At 37.7% G+C, this 18,554-nt stretch overlaps 1 pseudogene; it reads left to right on the top strand.

Moving 5' to 3' along the window:
• Nucleotides 1–1,639: 1,639 nt before the first annotated feature.
• LOC127095889 (probable uridine nucleosidase 2) lies at nucleotides 1,640–5,221 on the top strand (annotated as a pseudogene).
• The last annotated feature ends 13,333 nt before the right edge of the window (nucleotides 5,222–18,554 follow it).

The raw sequence follows: 18,554 nt of genomic DNA, 5'->3' as shown, positions 1-18,554 counted from the left end.
TTTGTAGTTTGGACTTGAGAAGTTGATTAGTCAATCCATCTGACTATTTTGAAATACACTGAGACCTAAAGTTTAATGTGTTTGTCAAATGAAGATGACCCCAAGAGGAAATTTTTTCTTAAGAACAATATGAACAACTTTCATGTTCATGAAAAATTGATTTGAATCTTGGAAGGTCATAGTCCATTTCAAAACATTATAGGTCATTTTGACTAAAACCCTAATGTTAGATCAACTTCCCATGGACCTAACTCTCTCATTTTTTATGATTTTAAGGTGGGATGAGATGCATTGGAAATTTTAAGATGTATACTTCATTTGTTATGTTGAACAAATTTTCATAATCCTAAAATAAGTACATGTGATAATGCAAAACATTATAGGTCACTTTGGTCCAAAGGCATTGAAATGTGAAAAAGTCCAACTTCAAGTGCCCATAAATTTCACATCAAAATTAAAATGATTCAAAATTTAAGTCCAAATTGATTTTATTGAAAAAATATACAACTTTTATGTTGAAGGTTTTGTCATTTGAAGCTTGCATCATTGAAACAGAAGGGCTTGAAGTTGGTCCATATTGGAAAATTTCACATTCACATGTTTTGCACCTTGAACTTTATGACCAATTTTCATTAATTTCCCAACTCCAAATGGATTTTTGTTCAACATAACAATTGATTCTCATGTCAAGACCTTTCCAACCATTACCCACAAGGCCATGTTTCATTTTGGGAAAATGCATTTTCGAAGAGATGAAGAATTACGTGCATTTTTAGAAACCATGTTGAAACTTCATGCACACTCCAAATCAATTGCATTTGCACGTCCATTTCATCTTATTATGATTTCAGCATGCCAAAGCAATTGGATTTGGGCCCTCCATGCGCTTGTACAGGCCCATGCATAGAAGCCCCCACTTCATGCACACATGATTTTCCCATGCCTTGCGGCTTGCTTTGCTATAAATACAGGTGCATACCTTCATCATTTTCCAACCTCAAGGCGCCTTATATGCTGTAGAACCCAATCCAAACCTCACTCTAAAGGAATTGTGCAATTTCACTTTCATTTTTCAGATCCAATTTTCAACTTCATTGGTTGATTATTGGACTTAAATTCCTTAGCCTTGCTCCATCTCCATCTCAAGAACACACTGCAATCAAGAGTTGGAAGGAATCGTGCTTCATAGATCTGCATTTCCAAGGTTGATATCCAAACTTTTTCAATCGAAACTCACTGATTATAGCTCTTTTCTTGTGGTTATTGGCTCCTCTGAAGTCCTCTCATAAGAGGCATTTGAATTGTGCATTTAATTTTGTAAATCCATTAAGTTCAGCTTGAACACCATGATTTTCTCTCCCTGATTTCTCTTCCTGTGAGAGTCTAGAGGAGAAACCAATGGTACAAGGGTGATGTACATCACCCCAGCTTTCCAATGATATGAGGATCACTTCATTTGGTTGAGTTTTCGATACCTGCAACTCTGGCCGGAATCCATGTGTTCGCCGGAGAAGACGGTGGTGTACACCACCGTCCCTTTGCCAGTTTTGATCTAGGCCGTTGGATTGTGTTCCCAGTTTAAATCATGGCCATTGGATGTTATGACTATTTTTAATTCACTGTGTTGCTCAGTTTACTCATGCCTTTGGTGAGCGCGCGCCTGAAAGCCACTTGATGTGCCAGGTCATTTAATGAGATTCAATCCAACGGGCCAGGATATTTGTTATTTTTGAATTAATTCATTTTATTATCTTAATTCCATTTTATTTCAAAAAATCATAACTCTTTCATTTTAATTCCAAAAAATATGGGACCAATTGCATTATTTCCCTTTTAAATTCTAGTTTCTAAAAATGATTTTTAATATTTTTTATTTTGTCATTTGATATTTTTTATTAATTTTCTATTTTCTTGTTATTTTTAATTCATTTTAAATAGTTTCCAATATTCAAAAAATGCAAAAATATTTTCTTAACCTCTTCGAATGATGATGGATCTATGAAAAATATTCTCATCAATTTATTAATTGATTTGAGATTTATTTGAGATTTTAGTTCAATTAGGTTATTTTTTATTCATTTTTAATTGTTTAAAAATAGTTTCTGGTTTCTAAAAATGCTGAAATTTTTTGTCAAACTTTGTTTGACCTTGTTGAACTTAGGATGATCCATTTTGACTTTTTTCAAGTTGATTTGAAATGGATTTGAAGTTTGACCTTTGATTTGATTATTTTAATTCAAGTATTATTTAAATTTTCAAAAATACCAAAAAAAAAAAAATTGTTTCTTGACTTCTAAGTTCCATTTTGCTTCTGTTTACTATTGTTTGACCTTGATTCCATTTATCTTTGGTAAATGTACTTTGCTTATCTCATTTGAAGTTCAATTCATGTACATTCTTATTCATCATCTTCTTCTTCTTCTTTTTCTTTTTGATCAATGAGTTAAAGATTGGTGGTTGGCCTTGACATATGGGAGGCTTAACCTTACTTGATTCAAATCTAATTCACCTTGATCAAAGATCAAGTGAATGGCTTTGCATTAAGGATAGGTTGCTTCTTTGTCAAGCAAAAAACCTAAATCAATACAAGATCATCTTTATTTTCTTTTGGCATGGCAAGTTGTAGGAGCTTGGCTTACTAGTCAAGCTCTCTAACTTGTGTTTGTTGCCTATAGTTTTATTGGCCGACCTCAGATAGGTGTGACTACATTAGTCCACTTACGATTTCTTAACATATCGCTAAATTGCCTTATGGCACACTAACACTAACTATTGACCATTAAGTTTTAATTCAAGTCATTTAATTCTTGCAATTTACTTTCATGCAATTTAATATCTTGTACATATAATTCATTTGCTTTTGCCCTTTGTTCACTTGAGCTCATGTTTATGTTAATGCAATTTGCCTTTTGCTCACTTGAGCACATTATTGTGTATATACTATTGTGCTTGTTTTGTTTTGATTGTGGGAAACCAAATGCAAATGGACAAAGGACTTAGATTTTAGGACCTTACTTAAACTAATGGAGTTTGAAGAGCAACTAGGCCTCATGCCTTTAGAGTGCTTAAAATGTCAAAGAGCAACTAGGCATCATGCCTTTAGAATGCTTAAAGCTTGAAGATGAACATTGAAAGGACCAAATTCTAACCTCCCTCTTGTTCATTCTTTATTTGTATTGTGGAACTTTTTGATTTGTGTGTTCTTGTGCTAGGGATCCCAAATATTTGAGCCAAGTAGAAGAACCATTGTCATGAGTGTCATACTCCGATTTTGGTCCTGATTTTTTTTTTATGTTTTCACTTTTGTTTAGCACGTTTGGCCTAACCTTACTCTGGTCTTATATGAGGATTGGTCTTGGTCCAAAGTCATGGTGTTGTTCATGTGACTGTGGATACATCTATGGTCTGGGTCATCTGAACAACCAAGCTTCTCGTGTCTCAAGCCACTTGCTAGTCATGCCATTTGATTCATAAATATCCCTTTCGAATCCTAATCTTATACCATCATTTCATGGCCCTGTTAACATATATTGCCTGTCAAGTTATGTTATTTTTTAAAAAAGGGTCAAGCACTCAAGTCATAAACAAAGCAATTTGGAAACCAACTTCAAACCATTTGTTAATCCATTTCAATTTATTTCATGTCATTGTAAACCATTACATGTGAGTCCATACAAGAAAATACAAAATTTGGCATTTTTGACCAATTGTTGACTTTGGTCAACAATTTGACTTTTTGGTCAACTTTGACCAAAGTCAACCCAAATCCATTAAACCCTAAATTCACCCATAATTGTCCATTGAATATCCATTTACAAAGAGGATCATAATTGACACCGACCCTGGAATCGATGATGCTATGGCTATATTCCTTGGAAACGTTTACAACTATCTATGGAAACGTTTACACTACTCTTGCTACCAGAAATGCCTTGCATCTGTTGGAAGTTGCTGGAAGAACTGATATACCAGTTGCTGAAGGATCCCATGTCACATTAACTAAAGGGACGAAACTTCGCATTGTAGATTTTGTTCATGGTGCAGATGGACTTGGCAACCAAAACTTTCCTCCACCAAATGGGAAACCCATTGAAGAATCAGCTGCTGAATTCTTGCGAAAGCTGACCCTGGAAAAGTCACTGTGGTGGCGTTGGGCCCTCTTACAAATATTGCTTTGGCTATACAGATGGACCCGGAATTCGCTAAGAACATCGGGCAAATTGTTCTGCTTGGTGGATCTTTTGCAGTAAACGGCAATGTGAATCCAGCTGCTGAAGCAAATATATTTGGTGATCCAGATGCTGCTGATGTTGTATTCACAAGTGGTGCAGATGTATTGGCAGTTGGAATAAATGTTACTCACCAAGTCGTATTGTCAGGTTCTGATCGAGAAAAGTTAGCAAGTTCTAAAGGAAAATTTGCTCAATACCTGACCGGAATCTTAGAGGTGTATTTCTCTTACCATTGTGACGCATACAACACCAATGGAGTTTACCTTCGTGACCCAACAGCGTTGCTTGCAGTCGTTGATCCTTCACTTGTAACTTGCACAGAGGGTGCTGTTAGAGTCCAAACCAGTGGCATAACAAGGGGACTTACAATAATCTACAATAAACAGAAAAGGTTTGAAGAAGTCACTGATTGGTCCAATATGCCTACAGTAAAAGTAGCTGTGACAGTTGATGCTCCTACAGTTAGCTCTGCAACATATGAGTTGGAACCAGGACAAGAACCCTGCTATGAGACTAAGCACACATCTGAACTTGACCAAGGTATCAAGGTCCTGCAGCATTTAGAATCAATTCCAGTAGCCTTTTTCATGCCGATATTCGGTCCCAGCTGGAAAATGACTTTGCACGTGCTCTCCAGGCCATTGTTCTTGAAGGGGATGAGGAGGATGCTATTAGACCCTTGCCATGGTATCCTGAAAATCCTGCTTGGCATTCTAATTTTTTCCCGTATGCAGCTCAGGAAGAATCAATCACTTAAGAAGTTTCATGAATTCTTAAAGCTAGAAAATGAAATTGGAAATATCACTAGACAGGAAGCTGTCAGCATGGTGCCTCCTCTGTTCTTAGATGTACATTCGAATCACATTGTACTTGATATGTGTGCTGCAGAATTGAGCAACATTAAACCTACAATCATCAACCCCATTCCTCATTGGAAGCATATGCTGCTAACTCAAGCCATCGACCCAACTTGCCTTGCCATAACATGATTACCAGACCTGCATCAAAACAACAATCAGCAGTCAGTTTGCAGTGAAAACAAACCACCCTCCAAGGTATCAACTACAGTGAAGCATCAATGCACCATGACACTACCTTGTTGTAGGTGCTAGCCTGCTACTGAACAAATCATGTTCCAGTCATAACAGTTCCATAGTCCAAACAGCTCCATTGGCTCCAGCCCTATGTCATACCAACTTGCAACATTTCTTTGTGACCTGTCAATGTGAACCTGCAAGGCCAAAGCAACTTCATACATTGAAGCATCCATCCATGTTGACCATGATGTTATTGTCTATACCAGGGTGCATACTAGCTGAACCAAGCCAGTGATCCAGGCATGGGAATTGAAATAGGTCATGCAACCAAGGTTCTTAGTGAAAGCAGAAGAAATTTGAAACCAATCCAAACCTGCACAACAACATGACTATCAGCAGACAGACCAGCTCACTACCATGGTTCAACCACCACCCTCCTTGAAGCCACAACCTACTAATGGTGAGAAATAATAACAAAATAAAGTCAGCACATGAATGAAGGCTTGATAGAACTAGGCAAGGCATGAAATGCAAGAAGATGGTCAAGACCTCATATCACACCAAACCACATCAGTCTTGCATCCTGCAGCATCTATGTTCATCATCAAGCCAAGGCATAACAGCTACAATGAGGTTCTTAATGAAAGCAGTCAAGTTGTTCAGTCCAAAGAAACATGAAATAAATTGGCAAATGCAATCCATCATCAGTGGAAATCATGTTGTTGAACCTGTTTTGAAACCCTGTTGTAGAAGCAAATTGAAGCCAAGCCAAACCTCCAAAGCCATTGAACCTCAACCGAAACTGCTCTTGAGTTTTCACAAAAAAAGTCACTGCAGTAACACAATTGAATTAGCTGGAGGTTACAAGAAATTCACTGCAGTAACACATAATAGCCAGTAAAGCGTTAGAATTCTAGAAATTCCCAAATCGGCATTAAGACAAAATTCAAAGGGAAGGCATGAGTTCATGTTACCGTTTTCGAATCAAGCCTCAAAAAGGCCAATCCCAACTGAGCACATCAAAAGGGATTTGGCAGAGACCCCTTTGAACTCCCCCATACCAATTGAAACCCTAATCAGCAGAGCATAAGTAGAAGGGAGAGAAAATCAGTAGAGGGGCGACGATTCAACAACAGAAGTACTTGGAGGCGAAAATCTGAAACAAAGAAAACCTAAAACCCCAAAATCGTACCTGGAGGCCAGCTTCGCATCCTTCACCACCACCGCAGTGACACTTTGTAAGGACCTCTCTTTCTTTCTCTTTATCCTTCTCATATGCTTGTTGTTTGAAAATATTTGTGAGAGTTGAGAGAGAATATTTCTTTGAGATTGTGAGCTGAGAGAGCGTTTGAGTGAGATTGAGGGTTAGGAGCGCGCTGAGAGAGAAGTGTAAGGTTGGGAGAGAAGAAAGATCGTGAGGGCAATACCGGAGGAAGGCGAGCTTCTGTCATCTTCTTCTTTGTCTCCATTTCCTTTTTTTTCTTTTCTTTTCTTTTCTTTTTTTAATTAATTCAATTTCTTTTTGTTAAACAGAGATAAATAAATAAAAAACCACAAAAATTTGTAATATGTTTAGCATTTCTTTTTTCTTTTCTTTTATTACATAGTGTATATTAATGTTGTTTAGTTTAGTTAGGCTGTCCAGTAACATTAGCCTATCCCCTCTTTTAATTGATTTGTTTTCTAAACTATCTCTAGCTAGTTCTGTTTATATTCCCAAGTGTTTGCTAAAATAATAACTAATCATGAATGGCCTAGTGGAGAGAGGGTAGTTTCATAATATTAAGTGGAGAGGGTTCAATACTCATGTGTAGTACTTTTTGTTTATTATTTTATTTTATCTTCTTTTAGCATTTTTTATTTTAGTATTTTATTAACATTTTCTTTTTTATGTTTATTATACTCATAATTTCATTTGTTAATAATGCATAGTTGTTGTATTTTAATTTAGTTCAAAACCATTTTAAAACTATAAAAATCATATTTTTTCTCGATTTAATATCGAGCCCATTTTTTACACCCTTGTAAGTCGATTGCTTTTTAAGCATCGCCATCGACCTCACATAGCTTACTCTTGGGCTTTCTTACAATGAGTCGGTTCCTTTGCACTTACACTCATACATTGCATTATTTATTGTTTGGACCCGATTTAATTATTCCAATACTTTGAATCCCCATTCATAACAAATGTATCCCTCTCCCATGAAATGTATACTATTTATTCTTTCATTCTTTATTCATCTGTTAATACAAGAATTAAAATGAACATTCGATAACCATTTCAAAACAAGATCAAAACCTCGATCCAACGTCGAGTAATCATTTTTCAAAACCTAACAGAACCAGCACGTATTCATCCACCCTTTTGTAAGTCGATTGCTTTATGCATCGCCATCAACCTTGTAAGTCGATTGCTTTATGCATCGCCATCAACCTTGTAAGTCGATTGCTTCATGCATCGCCATCTACCCTTATCCCTAACACTTCTCCTTGCTCCACTCGTCAACTCTTGTTCCGATTAGGTAGCACCCATTAGATAGAACCCTTTGTATGATAACATAGGTAAGATTCCCATATCCCTTTGTATGATAACATAGGTAGGATTCCCTTATTCTTTTGTATGATAACATAGGTAGAATTCCCATATTCTTTGCATGTTAACGTTAGGTAGATATTCCCATTTGTAAATCCTAAACACCTAAGTACATATTGCATGACAACTCTAGGGCAGAGCTTCCCCACTTCTAGACCTTTCCGAGCGTCTCCGATCTTGTGGCATGTAGTCCGTTCTATTGCAAAGAGGTAACTGCCTAAGACTCGATTCAGCGAGCTGCGACACCTACTGCTAGGACGTGAACACATTGCCCACTCTCCTTTGACACAACTGGTGTCCTCCTTTGTAAGTCCATATTCAGATGGCAATCCCGTTCAGGGGAACTACGTTGCTCTGATCCTCATACCAGATGAGGTACGTAGGCAGGAGGTCGTACGAGATCTCTCCGGGCACCCTTTTCTTTTTTTGAGTGTGTTGTGCTTGCCAGCTATCAGGCTCGAGTTCCCGACTCCCTGTTAGTCTGTGTGTTCACCCTTTTCTTTTTTGAGTGTGTTGTGCTTGCCAGCTATCAGGCTCGAGTTCCCGACTCCCTGTTAGTCTGTGTGTACACTCTTTTCCTTTTTTTGTGTGTGTTTGCTTGACAACTAGCAGGCTCGAGTACCAGACTCCCTGTTAGCTTGTTTGTTCAACTTTGTTGTTGCTTCTGACGATTCAGCGTCCGGTTAAACCCTTTGTGTGTGTAGGAGTCTGACATAAGTCCAGCGATTGGCAGTTGGTTTCCTGTGTCTGTTTGTTGGTTCGGAGTCCGATGTAAGTCCAGCGATTGGCATTCGGTTTCCACGTTTGCCTGTTTGTGTGGAGTCTGACATAAGTCCAGCGATTGGCAGTTGGTTTCCTGTGTGTGTTTGTTGGTTCGGAGTCCGATGTAAGTCCAGCGATTGGCATTCGGTTTCCACGTTTGCCTGTTTGTGTGGAGTCTGACATAAGTCCAGCGATTGGCAGTTGGTTTCCTGTGTGTGTTTGTTGGTTCGGAGTCCGATGTAAGTCCAGCGATTGGCATTCGGTTTCCACGTTTGCCTGTTTGTGTGGAGTCTGACGTAAGTCCAGCGATTGGCAGTTGGTTTCCTGTGTGTGTTTGTTGGTTTGGAGTCCGATGTAAGTCCAGCGATTGGCATTCGGTTTCCATGTTTGCCTGTTTGTGTGGAGTCTGACATAAGTCCAGCGATTGGCAGTCGGTTTCCTGCGTGTGTTTTGTTTGGCGTCCCTATGTAGCCGAACTACGGCAACTTTGATTCTCATGTTCATATGAGATATGTAGGCACAAGATGCGATGTCTTGCCGAGTTTGACTAACAACTAACAACTAATCCTTGTTTGCTTTCGCCCTCGTTGCGATCCTTTCTCTCGCCCTTGTTGCGATCGAGACTTTCCCTTTCTCTTGCCCTAGTTGCAATCGAGACCTTTGTTCCCGTAGTTAGCTGAACTACATTTTGCTCTGATTCTCATTCCCGATGAGATACGTAGGCATAAGACGCAATGTCTTAGCGAGCACACTCCTCTTTAACCCATAGGTAGCCGAGCTACGAAGACTCTGATTCTCATTCCAGATGAGATACGTATGCAGTAGATGCGACATCCGTGCGAGTCATTTTCTTTGACCCTTTCTTTTAGTAAATAGTACATTAGATGTAACACACACCCTTTAGACAAGAAACAACAAGAGTGGATCCCGTAGAGTACTACGGATGCGTAGGGGTGCTAATACCTTCCCTTCGCATAATCGACTCCCGAACCCAAGATTTGGTTGCGAGACCTTGTCTTTTCCTTTCCTTTTCTCCAGGTTTACTTCGAGCGTTTCCTTTCCCTCCTTTGGGATAAATAACGCACGGTGGCGACTCTTCTGTCACTTTTCTTTCGCCGGTTGTTTTTTCGCACCTCTGTATTTTTCAGGCTGCGACAATGAGCATCCAAAGTGAGAGATCCATTGGAAGATTCCTAGGAGCTTGATTTGTATGATTGATTGCTTGAGTTATTTTCTATTTGCTTGTTATTCCAAAGGACGGGAGCTACTTGGATCATTACTATGATCTCAAGAAGGGAACTCCATTGTGGTTTTATTTATCTTCTTTCATCTTTGTATGTTTAGGACTAAGCCATTCTTCTTATTCTCTCCACTCCAACCCAAGCCAAAACTTTTGTGCAAACATTAACATTTGTTTTCAAAATTAGAAACCTAAGCATTATGCTTTTGATTTTCCAAATTTCTTTTCATAATACTTATTTTGAATTGAATACTTAAGTCAACTTTGACCATCCTTTGTAAATACTTTTCATTTGTAAATACAACTCACTCAATTGCTTTGTGGTTTCAATGGCCACTTTTGCCAATGTTTTTTTCATTAACATTAGATATTAGGTTTGAGTTATCCTAGAGGTTGATATAATACTCACCTACATCCTCAGTGAGTGACTATAAGACTTCCATGCTTATTATAGGGTTAACCCCTCACTAGCATGTTGAATCTCTCCTCACATGGTGGATTTGTGGTTTTAGGTTGAGTTTTCTCCCTTTGATAACAAAAGACCTTAAGGCTTTTGGACCAATCAATTCACCAACTTCTTTTGAGATTTTTACCCCGAACTACGAGGTTTTGATCGTAATCTTTTTTAAGATGGTCCGTAGGCAATGGGTTTATCCATTCAAACACAAAATTGTAAATAATTTGTACATTCTCTTCTCATCTCCCCAATCATGTTTGCGAAAATAATTTTCACAAATACCAACCTACCTTACAACAATAGTGGAAAGGGCTCCCTAGGAGTACCTAGGATGTTTTGGGTGCTTAAAACCTTCCCATTGCATAACCAACCCCCATACCCAGATCTCTGACATTTTTATTAGTTTTTAATTTGATAAAACTTCTCAGGTTTTGTTCGCTTTCTAACCTTTCCTTTGGATAAATAAAAGTGCGGTGGCGACTCGAATTGTATGATTTACTTTTGATTTAGTCCATAAATCTAAAGGTAACGAATACCTCGCTACAGACTTCCTTTCCAAAACTTATTCTTTGTCCATTCCTCTTATTATGTTGTGAACTTTTTGATGTGTGCTCTTGTGTGATAGGGATTCCATCTTGAGATAGTAAGGAGGACCATTGTCATGAGTAGCCAAGTTAAGAGAGACAAGCCAAATGGAGATCCTAGGAGCTTGAATCTAAATTGTTTGATTGCTTGATTGTGTGCTAAGTCCAAAGGAAAGGAGCATCTTGAATCATCTCTATGATTTCAAGAAAAGGAACTCCAAGGGTTTTATCTTCTCTCTTATCTTTTTTTGCTTTAGGACTAGCCCTTCTCTTCTTCTCCTCACTCTAACCCAAGCCAAAAATCTTTTATTTCAAACTTTGACATTGTTTCAAATTAGAAACCTAGGCCTTATGCCTTTGATTTTTTAAAACTCTCGTCACCAATACTCATTGTGAATAAATGTTAATTCAACTTTGACTTTATTTTGTAAATAAATCTAACTTGTAAATACAACTCACTTCAAGTTGATTTTGTGGTTCTAATGGCCACCCTTATTAAAACCTTTTCAAAAACATTAGTCATAGGTTTGAGTTATCATAGTGGTTGATGTAAATTTCACCTCATCCTTAGTGATTGGATTATAAGCCTTCCATACTTATTATAGGGTTAACCCCTCACTAGTATGTTGAAGCTCTCCTCACATGGTGGATTGTTGGTTTAGGTTGAGTTTTCTCCCTTTGATAACAAAAGACCTTAAGGCTTTTGATCAAATCAATTCACCAATCTTTGAGACTTTTACCCCGAACTACGAGGTTTTGATCCTACCTTTGTGATGGTACGTAGGCAATGGGTTCATCCATTCAAACAACAAAATTGTAAATATAATCTATTCTTTTCTCGTCCCCCCAATCTTTTCCATATATTTCACAAATACCAACCTACAACACACGTTTGCAAAAAGAGGTTCCCTTAGAGTACTAAGGATGTTTTGGGTGCGTAAAACCTTCCCATTTCATAACCAACCCCCTTACCCAGATCTCTGACACTTTTATTAGTTTTTGATTTGATAAAACTTCTTACTTGGCTTTTGTTCGCTTTTTAGCCTTTCCTTTGGACAAATAAAAGTGCGGTGGCGACTCAAATTGTATATTGACTTTTGGTTTAGTCAATAAACCTAAAATTAACGAAAACCCCGCTACAGACGACATGCTTTCCGTTCTTCACAAATTTAAGCTTCTGGTGTAGAGTAGATGTCACAACTCCTGCCTCGTGAATCCATGGCCTCCCTAACAAGCAACTATAGGCCGGGTGGATATCCATTACCTAGAAACTAATTTGGAAATCACTCAGACCTATCTTAACTAGCAAGTCCACTTCAACAATGACGGTTTTACAAGAACCGTCAAACGCTTTGACAATTACGCCGTTGTACCTCATTGGGGCGCCTTGGTAAGAAAGTCTGGACAAAGTTGATTTCGGAATCACGTTCAGAGAAGACCTAGTGTCAACCAACACATTGGACATAGTGTCCTCCTTGCATTTTACAGGAATATGCAGCTCTAAATTGTGATATCTGCCTTCCTCAAGAAGCTCTTCATCAGAAAAACTCAAAGTATTACAAGCAGTAATGTTGGCAACTGTGTGGTCAAACTGATTCACAATTACATTGTGTTCAACATAGGCTTGATCAAGCGCTTTCTGCAATGCCTCTTTATGTGCCTCAGAATTCATCAACAGAGACAACACTGAAATCTTTGACGGGGTTTAGAGCAACTACTCTACCATATTGAACTCTCTCCTCTTTATTAGCCTTAAAACTTCATCATCATTAGTCTTCAGTTTGATGGATTCACCAGACTGACAAACCGGAGCACTAACTGGATTCACCACTAGAATCTCCACCTTCTTACTGATTGAAATATCTTATACCTCTTTCAAAAAGACTAGACCGAAAACACGACCACTACGGGTCACCTTCGCAATATCAACTATATTCACCACAGAGTCTGCTACAAGTAAAGGAATCTCTTGACCATTCTCCACCATTGTGGCATTATACTGATAAGGAACAACTTTATCTGATGCATACGGGACGGGGCCCACTAACCGTATAACCAACGGTGATGCCGATCTATTGACGTTGTTGTTGTTGCTGCTATCAAATTAGATTACTACCCGCTCGGGGGTCTTAAACACAGGAACAATCACATTCACATCATATATATCCCTTGACTGTTGAATCTAGATTACATTCTCATCCATCAACCTCTGGATATCTCTTGACAATCATACACCCACGGGGGTTCATGTTATAGATTGCACAACTATCATTGTCGTGCTCACAGTCACTGATTGTACACAAGGTCTTATGCATTTCCACAAATGACCTACGGATATGTCGTACATCGAACACTCGAAAATTCCCTAGACATCCATCCACCATGTCGACTGAGGCATTACCATGAGCAGGCAACTGGTTAGCTTTCACATTAGGCGCACGGTCCTTAAAGGACACCATCCCACTCTTAACAAGCTTTTGTACCTCATACTTCAGAGGGTAGCAGTTCTCAATGTCGTGGTCAGGGGCTCTCTGATGGAAGGCACATAGAGTTCAGGTTTGAACCACCAGGGAAGTGGATCGGGAATTTGAGGTGGATTTCTGGGTTGAATAAGGTTCTTGAGAACCAAAGATGGATATAATTCTGCACATGTCATAGGAATATGGTCGAAGGAGACCTTCTTCCTCTCAAATTTTTGTTGTTGATTATTGTTGTTGTTAAAGTTGGTTTTTTGCGGTTGTTATTGATGTTGTGGTTGTTGAATCAGAACAGATTGATTGTTGGAATTGTTGGAAAATACAGGAATTACATATGAAACTTGATGTTGATGTTGACGAGGTTGAGAACTCCTTCTGACATGAGGCCTCCCTTGCCTCCCTACAAATACTGAATTAGTTTCCCCATCCTTCCTCTTGGAGAAACCAATACCATACTTCTTACTAGACGACACTTCTTCCTTAGACAAACGTCCTTCACGAATTCCTTCTTCTAACCTCATCCCGATATTTACCATCTCGGTAAAGTCACTAGGGGCACTGGCATTCATATGTTCATAGTAAAACGAACTCAGGGTCTTTAGGAAAATCTTTTTCATCTCTTTCTCTTCCAATAGAGGATTAATATGAGCAGCAAGTTCCCTCCACCTTTGAGCATACTCTTTAAATGTCTCTTTATCCTTCTGAGACATAGACCTCAGCTGGTCTCTATCAGGCCCCATATCAACGTTGTATTTTTAATGCTTAACAAAAGCCTCACCCAAATCATTGAAAGTACAGATAATTGCATTGTCAAAACCCATATACCATCTTAGAGCAACACCAGTCAAGCTATCTTGGAAGTAGTGAATCAACAACGGATCATTATCAGTTTGATCTGACATATTTTTGGCGTACATGACAAGGTGCCTTAGTGGACAAGTGTTTCCCTTATACTTTTCAAAGTCAGGGACTATGAACTTCATCGGAATCTTCACATTCGACACTAGGCAAATTTAAGACCCCAATTTTGGCCCTAAGATCCCTCATGGCATCAGAACATTGCATTTGCAAAGCCTCAAGGATCATGAGCATCTTGGTTCCCTTTGCCTTTGGGTGGGACTTCTTGTGAGTGGTTTGAGATCACCAAGCATGCTTGAATTGTATATTATTTCTTTTCTTACTTTGTTTATTAACCAAAAGCACAAAAATATGTCACTAACATTTCTTGTGTGTAGCTTGAGCAATCACAAGGTCAAGAGCTTCAAGGATATCCTTTGTGCAAAGATATGGCCAAGAGAAGATGAAAGCAATCATGGTAATGGTTACCAAATCTCTCATCCATCAAATATGCCTCCCTAGTATCTCATTTCATCATTTTGATCAAAGCAAGTCAAAGGGTTTGAGGTCTTGTTTCTCAAGGAAGCCCTAATTCATCTGTGTACCAAGTGTGCCTTGCTCATGAAGCAACCTCAGCCCATGATCAAATACAACCAAGGTAAGTTCTTTAATTCATAACTTCATGCATATTTGAACTTATTTGTGTATCCTCAATCATCAATTCATCAAGATATGAGTTGTGGACTTGAGAAGTTGATCAGTCAATTCATGTGACTATTTTGAAATGCCATGAGACCTAACTTTTTATGTGTTGGTCAAATGGAGATGATCCCAAAAGAAAAAATGTTCTTAAGGACAATATGAACAACTTTCATCTTCATCAAAAATTTATTTGAAGCTTTGAAGGTCATCTTCTATTCCAAGACATTATAGGTCATTTTGACTGAAACCCTAATTTTGGTTCAAATTCCCAAGACCATAACTTATTCATTTTGTATGATTTAGATGTGGGATCAAATGCATTGGAAATTTTAAGATGTTTACTTCAAATGTTATGTTGAACAAAATTTCATAATCGCAAAGGAAATACATGTGATAATACAAAACATTATAGGTCACTTTGGACCAAATGCATTGAAAGGAAAAAAAGTCCAACTTCAAGGGCCCATAACTTCTTCATCAAAAATCCAAATGATGAAAACTATAAGTCCATTTTTAGTTTCTTGAAACGATCTACAACATTTATGTTGGAGGTGTTTTCATTTGAGGCTTGCATAATCAAAACAGAGGGGCTTGAAGTTGGACCAATTTGACAAAATTCTCAAAGGCATGTTTTGTACTATGAGCTTCATGGTCTGTTTTCATAAAATTCCACACTTCAAATGGATTTTTTCCCAACATAACATTTTTTCCTTATGTCAAGACCTTTCCAACCATTACCCACATGCCTATGTTTCATTTTTTCAAGTGGCATTTTCGAAGAGGTGAAGTTTAGGCATAATTGTGCATAACATGTTGAAACTCATTACACAAGCCATTGCATTGCCATCTGCATGTCCAAATCCATTTGATTGATCATCAGCATGCAAATGCAATTGAGTTTGGGCCTTCTACATGATCATGCAAGCCCATGCAAATAATATCCACTTGCCATGCACACGAGAAAGCTCACTTGCTCAACCAATTTCAGTTATAAATAGAGGTGCATACCTCCATCAAAAAGTAACCTAAAGGCGCCTGATATGCTGCACAACTGAATCCATAGCCATTACCAAAGGAACTAGTTCACATTTCTTAAAAATTTCAGTTCTGAAATTCAACTGAATTTGGTTGAATCTTTAGATCTAAACTTCCTAGACCTTCATCATCCAGTCCATAGAAGTTCTGTTTGGCAAGAGGAAGCAAGGGAGGTAGCTTAAAACTTCAAAATCCAAAGGTTTTCATCAACTGGTTTTTTCGTCGAAACTCCCTATTCCTTGATCTATTTGCTTGGCTATTGTGTTATCTGAAGTCCTCTCTATAGAGGCATCATTTATGTATGCTCGATTTTCAAAATCAAGCAAGTTCATGATGAACACCATCAAGTTTCAACCTCTGATTTCTCTCTCTATGGAGATCTAGAGTAGAAATAGATGGCATAGGGGTGATGTACATCACCCCAACTTTAATTTGGTACCTGGATCGTGAGTTTTGGTTGAGTTTGGAGGACCTACAACTCTGGCCGGAGCATTAGAGCTCGCCGGAGAAGACGGTGGCGCTGGCCACCGTCCATCATGCCAGATTTAATTTGGATCGTTGGATGCATCTCCCACGATTTAATCTCAGCCATGCGTTTGGATTACTTGCTTTAATGCCAGGTGTGACACGTTTGACTTGGACTCACCATGGGCGCGCATCTCACATCCGTCTGATCAGCCACGTTAATTAATGAGGCTTGATCAGACGCTTGTGGTTTTTTTTATTTTTCTAATTTCTGTTTTAATTTCTTTTATTCCATTCATTTTCAAAAATTCATATCTTTTTCATTTTTAATCCAAAAAACATGGGACCAATTGCATTATTTCTCTTTTTAATTCTAGTTTCTAAAAATGAATTTTAATATTTTTTATTTTGTCATTTGATATTTTTTGTGAATTTTCTCTTTTCTGGTTATTTTTAATTCATTTTAAATAGTTTTTGATATCCAAAAAATACAAAAATATTTTCTCAACCTATTTGAATGATGATGGATCTATGAAAAATATTCTCATCAATTTTTTAATTGATTTGAGATATATTTGAGATTTTAGTTCAATTACGTTATTTTTATTCATTTTTAATTGATTAAAAATAGTTTCTGACTTTTAAAAATGCTGAATTTTTTTGTAAAACTTTGTTTGACCTTGTTGAACCTGGGATAAATCACTTGGACCTTTCAAGGTTGATCTGAAGTGATTTTGAAGTTTGACCTTTCTTTATTATTTTAATCCAAGTTTATTTTAAATATTAAAAAATGCCAAAAATATTTTGTTCATTTCTTGACTTCCAATCTTCATCTCACTTTTGTTTTTGATTGTTTGACCATGATTCTCAATGTCATTGGTCAACATTTGTTGATTGGTACATTCAATTTCATTTAGTGCACTTTATTCTTTTATTTCCATTTCCATTTTTTCATTATTCATCTCCTTCTTCTTGTTTTTCCTTTTTCTTTTTGATCAATGAGTTAAAGGTTGATAAGTTAGCATTGATTAGGGAGGTTTAATCTTCCTTGATTCAAATCTAATTCATCTTGATCAAATGATCAAGTGAATGGCTTTGCATTAAGGATAAGTTGCTTCTTAAATCATGCAAAGGACTTAAACCAACACAAGATCATTTCCCATTTCCTTTTTTGGCATGGCAAGTTGTTGGAACTTGGTTCACTAATCAAGACTTCTAACTTGTGTTGTTGCCTACATTATTATTGACCGGCCTCAGATAGTTGTGACTTCTACATAAGTCCAATTACGATTGCTTAACATAGCGCTAAATTTGCCTTATGGCACACTAACTACTAACACTAACCATTAACTATTAACATTTACTTTCTGCACTTCACATTTATGCAATTTACTATTCTTGTACATATTATTCATTTTCTTTTTCCTTTGCTCATTGGAGCACATGTTTATGTTAATGCAATTTGCCTTTTGCTCACTTGAGCATATAATTGTGTATATATCTTTTGTGCTTGTCTGTTTGTTGTGAACCAAATGCAAAGATTTGGACAAATGGACTTAGACTTTAGGACTTTACCCAAGCTAATGGAGTTTGAAGAGCAACTAGGCCTCATGCCTTTAGAGTGATTAAATGTCAAAGAGCAACTAGGCCTCATGCCTTTAGAATGCTTAAAGCTTGAAGATGAACATTGAAAGGACCAAATTCTAAACTCCCCCTTGTCCATTCTTTGATTGTATTATAGAACTTTTTGATGTGTGTGTTTTTTGTGCTAGGGATTCCAACTTGATCCAAATGGAGGAACCATTACCATGAGCTTCTAAGAGAGAGAGATCCAAGATACAATGAGGAACTTTCCAATTGCTTCTTTTGATTGTTGATTGCTTGAGTTTATGCTTATGTGATTGCTTATTCCAAAGGATGGGAGCTACTTGGATCATCAATATGATCTCAAGAGAGGAACTCCATTGGTGGTTTTTTTCTTATCCTTCACCTCTTGTATTGATTAGGACTTTACCCATTCTCCTTCTTCTCTCCCCTATAACCTAAGCCAAAACTTTCGTGCAAACATTTACCCTTTGTTTTCAAACATTAGAAACCTAAGCCTTATGCTTTTGATTTTCAAACTTCTTTTCA

The sequence above is a fragment of the Lathyrus oleraceus genome, chromosome 1, assembly GCF_024323335.1.
Source record: "Lathyrus oleraceus cultivar Zhongwan6 chromosome 1, CAAS_Psat_ZW6_1.0, whole genome shotgun sequence".
Lineage (NCBI taxonomy): Eukaryota > Viridiplantae > Streptophyta > Magnoliopsida > Fabales > Fabaceae > Lathyrus > Lathyrus oleraceus.
The sequence above is the reverse complement of the archived record's forward strand: the minus strand, read 5'-3'. Positions and strand labels throughout refer to the sequence as shown.